Consider the following 7,512-nt stretch of genomic DNA (forward strand, 5'->3'; position numbering starts at 1 on the left):
TATCCATCTATCTATCTATCTATCTATCTATCTATCTATCTATCTATCTATCTATCTATCTATCTATCTATCTATCTATCTATCTATCTATCTATTTCTAGATTATATCTATCATCTATCTATTTCTAGATTATATCTATCTATCTATCTATCTATTTTCAGGGTCACATGGCTCTGCTATAGAACTTATCTCCATCTCTCATTTGGCATTAGGCAGGGGTACACCCTGGACAGGGCACCAGTTCATTCCTTCATAGAAAGTCTCATATTAATAGACAATGATAAAAAGAGAAACATTTTATTTTAATCTTTAACACGTAAAACTGGTGTTCTTCTTTTTTGCCTTGGTTTGTTTGTTTGTTTGTTTGTTTGTAAAAGGGGTGTAAAACACAAACAGGTGACCTTCAGCCCAATTCTGCATTTTCTGAGAGTACAGTTTGGCAAATGGGAAAATTTCACACAAATAGTCTGTAATAAAATTTGAAAACTAGTGACTTTAAACTCATGGTGTTATGGTAAATTTTGTCATATAGTTTATTCTTTAGCCACCCACAGGTTCATTTTTTTGGTAAAATAAAATTGTGCATTTATTGTATTAATACTAATTGTACAACATAATTGACGCATTCATGCAATTGAACCAGTTGCCCTGAATAAATAAGAGTTCTCCACCAACATTTAGTGGTTGAATGATGTAATTTACACAACTTCAATGTCAACCACCACCACATTTACAGTAGAAATGGTTCATGTCTGTAAAAATAGCTGCACTGGAGCAGAAGGCAATCACTTTCCTTCCAGCACCACAGCAACCTGTTACTATAAAAAAAAATATGATAACAGTCTTGTTTAACCATCGTGTGAACAATAACCTCAGTGTGAAAACAGTTTTGTTCCACATGTCTCGCATACCAGAAAAATCACAGAGTCATGATGACCAATAATTAAACAATAAGTAAATTTTTCTCTTTATTTTCAACTCTAAACAACCACAACATTTACATTATAAATGTATGATAATGATTTTTCCAAATATATTAATAATTGGAGGTTAAAATGTGCTGTTTCCAATGAGCAAGTGTAGTTTCATTTAGATGTATTACTTTGGTTTAAAGCTGCAGTTTAATGTATAAAAGATACCATCATGTACCTCTAGCCTGCATCTCCTTTATCATTTAACCTTGATTTGTCTCGGTTTTTAATCGTCAATGCTTCTTATGATCATGTGGCCTTTGCTTCAGATGCATCAGTTACTATATTTGCTTTACTCACCTACTGTATATATAGCTCACATTTTAAAAGTAGGAAACAACAGCAGTCTGTTTGTTAATAAGGTCAAAGTTTTACAGAACGTTGAAGCCAAGTTGTTCCCTAGCAACTCTGAGCTGATGAGATATTGTCGTAACTTTGTCCTTGTTGCTGAAGATAGAGATGTTGTAAAATTCTGTTTAGTTTTATTTTTAGCAGAGGAAGCATTTTTATTTTGATATTTCCAATTGAGTATTATTAAAGCTAACCCTATGTTTTAGTGCTGCGTGACAGAAATGTTTTCATGTTGCGTGGCATGAATCTGTGTGGAGCTGCTGGCAACGATCTGCAAACCAATATTCATAAAATATATCATCTTAACCCTAACCTTTACCTTTACCCTAAACCTAAACCTAAACCAAAACCTAACCCTAAACCTAAACCAAAACCGAACCCCTAACCCCTAACCCTAACCCTAACCCTAAACCTAAACCTAAACCTAAACCTAACCCTAAACCTAAACCTAAACCTAAACTTTAACCTAAACCTAAATCTAAACCCTAAACCTAAACCTAAACCTAAACTTTAACCTAAACCTAAACCCTAAACCCTAAACCTAAACCTAAACCTAAACCTAAATCTAAACCCTAAACCCTAAACCTAAACCTGAACCTAAACCTAAACCTAAATCTAAACATTAACCTAAACCCTAAACCTAAACCTAAACCTAAACATTAACCTAAACCCTAAACCTAAACCTAAACCTAAAACCTAAATCCTAAACCGTAAACCCTAAACCTAAACCTAAACCTAATCCTAAACCCTAACCTAAACCCTGGATGAAATGTTCTTATAAGACGTAACTGCACAAAATTACTTCCACGTGAGTTTGAAAGTCATGTCCCGCCGCACGAAAGACGCAGTGATGTGGACGAACAAAACTGGTGACAGTCTTTTATTGTTCAACATCTCTAAATAACAACATGATGTGAGGTTTCAGCTCAGGGAAAGTACGAAGGCCATGCATCAGAGTTTAGGTGTTGCTCAGAGTCTAAATAGAAACGGGCAAGGCTGATCTTTGTAGATAACTCAGTTTAGAAAATAAAAGTGTTTTTGTCTTTTCTATTCATGTTCGTGGCGTTTAGATGATTAGGTTAATGCTCTCCGATCCCCTCTTCATTTGATTTGAATATTGAGTTAAATGTTGTTGAAGACATCAGGTTAGAGCTTTCCCAGTCCTTGGAGCTCACAGTAACTCACCATTCCCTAAATATTTCTCTGAGGCTTCAGAAAAAGATCTTGCTCCTTGTACGTCTACATGTCAGTCTTCCAACTTTCCTGTTTTAGTTCCCTTTCACCGCAGTGACTGTAATTTCAAAAGAAATAGCAGTAAAATCCCAGAGCGCGACAAGGATCTAGTGTTTAGCTGCTACGAGTTTTTTCTGCTTGTCTACACAGAATTTATTCGACCTGGAAAAGTAAGAAACTTTAGTAGTGAAATTGCCCGACATAGGCAATCCATCTTCTTCATCTTTAACTTTCTTGTTCTTATTCAGAACCCTGTTCTTCGTCATTACGCCCTTTCCCTATCACTAGTTATATCTTATCCTCCTCTTCATGCTCATCTTCTTCTTTTTCATCTTCCATTCTTAACGCACACTCATCTTGAGTGACTATGATGGGTCATTTCTCTGATAGCAGTTTTCATCAGCAACATCTCACTCCTCTTCTTGACGTTTCTCTTCATTACCTTATACTTCACTTTCACCCACTCTTCCTCTTGTATCACTTATCTCAAGATTTCTAACTTCTTGACCTCCTCCCTCAGTAATGACATCTGCAAACTTATTTTTACTATTTGCAGCCTTTTTGAAACGCCTTCTTTTATTACATATAAACCTTCATCCTTATTTACATTTTCTATCACCTACGTCCTCTATCTCATAGCCTTGTTACTTTATTACCTGTTTTGTGACTTTTTTTTTTTAAACTCTTCTCTCTATGTTCACTTTCTTTTCCCACATCTTTTCTTATGTCCTCATCCTCAGTTTGTTCTATATTCACGACTTTTCTTTGAGTGCTACAAGTTTTCCTATTCACAGTGTCTTCGGTCTGATTTGATACCTTTCACTACCCCATGATGAATCATAATTAGTGCGAAAACTAGAATTTTTTTTTTCTCATGCTGACTCGAGAACCTTCCTTTGTTTTTTTGTTTGTTCTTATGTGATGTAAAAAAAAAAACACTGTGACAGCATCAGGGAAGATGTATATGTGAATGCTATTTGCTTTGTGAAGCATCTTGTTTAATAAGGATTATTGGTGATGCTGAGTTAACGTCATCGCTGTCAAATTGCCTGCAACTCTAACAGTAGGAAGAAGATATGTTGCATTACAGTAAATATATATACTGTATATATATTTTTAACCTTGGTCAGGCAGTGGAGATATTCACTTTCTAAAACAATCTGATCTTTTATTTTCAGAAAACAATCCAACACATAAAATGAAAACTAAAACTAAATAAATAGAAACACTAAACATTATTCTAATTTATAAATGAGATAAGTCATTTTATTACTTTAATTTTATTTTATTTTTTTAAATGTGTTTTCTCTCCTGAAAATGAGACCTAATTGTCTTAATGGCATTACATGCAATAAAGGTTAGAAATAAATAAATAAATACTATAGAAACCATTAATAACACAGCAAATTAAGATAATTGCACAAAATAACTATATTACAATTTATTTTAGACCTCTAGTGCTGCATTCTTGGGTCACTTCCAAAAACCCACCCATCCCCTCACAGAGAGTCCCATCAGTCGGGGTCGAGAGAGGATTATTATTATTATTATTATTATTATTATTACATGGCTTTACAATGTAGTGTAGTTAAATTATGTGGCCTTATTTTTTTCAAAATAACAAAAAGTACCAACAACTTTAATATAAGAATACTATTAACTCTGCCACAGTCCAGCTCTGACTTTTGGATACATTTTTTTGAGCTTTCTTTAACGTCGTATCTTTTGTGTCCCCGCTTGACCTTTTCCTTTCCTTTTCTCCAAAACATGACAATTTTCTGCAGGTTTATTTAAACCTTTGATTGGCGTTTAATCAGATTTAAACCTATCCTGTCATTTTGACCAGCTTCACATATGTTGCTTATCCACCTCCACAGATTTTACATTCCTGCCTTCTTTCTGTTTTTACCGTAATTACATCTTCACAAGGCTCTGTTTATTTTTAAAGATTGTTTTTGGGTTGTAACAGGAAAAGAATGATGTAAAAATCTTTTTTCTTTACTCTTGTCTTTATTCATCCAATTCCCAGCAATCAGTCTGTTGTGGTTTATCCTCAGGGAGACCTTTACACTTCTTTTTTTTTCTTTTTTTTTTTGCAGATTCTTCAGTCTATCCTTCAGAGTTTTCATCATATATGACTGTTTGATGATGTTTTCTATCTTGGTGGGTCTCTGTTCCTCTCTGTGCAGGAGACACGTCTGCTTTTAACGTGCTGGAGCCTTTCCGAGACTCTGTGGGTGAGGATTTGTCAGAGCTTTCTATTCTGTTCCCCTGCTGAAGGAGAGCTGTCCTAAAAACACATCTGCTTCTCTTGTAGCTTCCCTTTGGGCTTTGGCTTAGTTTTTCTTCTTACAACACAGAGTTCATGTAGTGAATAGTGCTTTTATAAAGAAAGAAGAGAGAAGAATGCAAACAACACTGTAATGTCTAGATTATATGTGTTTTAAAGCTTGAAACATCGTCAAAAGCGGCATAGAGCATACACCAATCAGCCACAACATTATGACCAAATTTTAATATTGTAAAGGTGTCATTTTTTTCTTTCAGTTATTTGTCCTGTTGCCACGAGTCTCAAATCTTTATGTATACCAATTATTTTGTACAGCTGAAAACTTCAACTTCAAAATAAAATGTTGACACCTAATCACTTGGTTATAATACTATGGCTCATTGGTGTATGTTTTCACTTAAGAGTCAATATGAGTTGTGTTGCTCCTCTGACGAAGACTGGCAGTTGACAGTGGAAACATTTTTCCTAAAATACTTGATTTCAATAAACAAAACCTCAACTTAACACACAATTCAAAAAGAAGACAAAATTAATCTTGCTGGAACTAATACATGGAAGTCAAGTGAAACTTCAAAGGAACCATCAAAGGAGATCAGCAGAACTCTGATGAAGACTGACAGTTTAAAGTCGAAACATGTCGGGATATAAATTTCCTGAAAAACTTGGTCTCAATAAACGAAACCTCAACTTAACACACTATTCAAAAAGAAGACAAAATGAATCACGCAGGAACTGAAGTGAAACTTCAAAGGAACCATCAAAGGCGATCAGCAGAACTCCTCTGATGAAGACTGGCAATTGACAGCCGAAACATGTCGGGAGATAAACATTTCCTGAAAAACGTGGTTTCAATAAACAAAACCTCGATTTACCATACTGTTGAAAAAGAAGACAAAATGAATCACGCTGGAACTATTACATGGAAGTGAAGTGAAACTTCAAAGGAACCATCAAAGGCAAGCAGCAGAACTCCTCTGACGAAGACTAGCAGTTGACAGTCGAAACATGTCGGGAGATAAAATTTTCCTGAAAAACCTTGTCTGAATACTATACCGTTCATCGTTACAACTTACAAACTCATTCTACCTATATCTATTTTTGGACCATCTGTGTAGTAAATAAAGTATACACATTCATATTTGCATCCATCTTTTTTTAAAGTAATTAGAAAATAAAACATTCTGCTGTTGATTTATACAACCATGCCATAAGTGCTAACATATTGAACATTGGACTTGGATAATTTCATAGTCAACTTGTAATACTTTTGTGGGTGGAGGTGATTAAAACAAACGCACTGCCAGGAGGGAAAAAAAGAAAATCCTTATTTTCTAGTTAACACAAACAGATGGTGGATGACTATTGGGTCAGCGAGGCGTCATTCACTCACACAGAGACGCACAGAGTGCTCTAGCAGCACAAGTGTGCAAATGGGAGGATCAATAACTCATTTATATTACACAAACACACTGAGCCAGGCAGGCAGACTGGTGCTTTTATTTAACTGACTAGTTTTCTAGTAATTCTTGTGTAAAGGATTAGGTTTCAATCTAGAACAAAGCCAAAAGGAGCACTGAGCACACACAAACACAGGAGATTCCTTCACAGCTTGCTTCATCATTGGCTGTGGAAACACTGTGTGTGTGTGTGTGTGTGTGTGTGTGTGTGTGTGTGTGTGTGCGTGTGTGTGTGTGTGTGTGTGTGTGTGTGTGTGTGTGTGTGTGTGTGTGTGTGTGTGTGTGTGTGTGTGTGTGTGTGTGTCACAGCTGGAAGGCCATTTGTCAAGAGAGAAAACTGTTGCCAGAGGTTTTTCCCTGATGTGGAAACTTAATGTGGGCTTCACACACACTCACATATAAACCATGTAATGCTGAGGTACGCAAATTTCCTTGAAGAGCTGGGGGAAAAAAAGTAGTGTTTGATGCCACTGTTTCCTGCCCTGAAGTGCATATATACTGTAACTCAGAGTTTGAGTTTCTTTATATATACTGTATAGTCACTCACCTTAGGTTAATTGTGCTCACTGCTACAAGATTTAGCATCATGCAAGGGCACACACATGTTGCATGATGCTAAGCTGGGGTTCAGTGAAACAATAAAGTCAACACAAAATGTAATTCCATAATTTTGTAACAAAAAAGGAAGCTTGTAATAATCATTGTCACTTTGATTGAACAATTTGCTGCATGGATTAAACTATTAAATTCTCTTTATCTGATTTAAACACATGGGATTGTATGTAACACATTATTATAAAAGAGCAGAGACTGAAACTCACATTTTCTTGGTGTAAATCCTGGATTTGTTCCCGAATTTAAAGAGACATTGAATTATGTGCAGTGTTCATAACATATTTTTTAAAAAAATGACTTTTAACTTAAAAAAAAATAATAATAATATTTTTTTTTTTAATAAATTATAAATTGGTCTAAAAACTATGGAACCTTTGGAAGCTATGGAAGCCCATTCCCACCAGTAAAAAAAAACAAAAAACAAAAAACTGGGAAAAGTAAAGATAAATTTGTATCTCATAATTATGACTTATATACATATAATTATTATTTTATTGCTTTAATACGCTTCAATAAAAAACTGTCATCAGTTAGCCAAGTGTTATTTTATTTTATTTTATTTTATTTCATTTTATTTTTAATTTCAATTTATTT

This window comes from Gouania willdenowi, chromosome 21 (assembly GCF_900634775.1).
Source record: "Gouania willdenowi chromosome 21, fGouWil2.1, whole genome shotgun sequence".
NCBI classification, from domain to species: Eukaryota; Metazoa; Chordata; class Actinopteri; order Blenniiformes; family Gobiesocidae; genus Gouania; species Gouania willdenowi.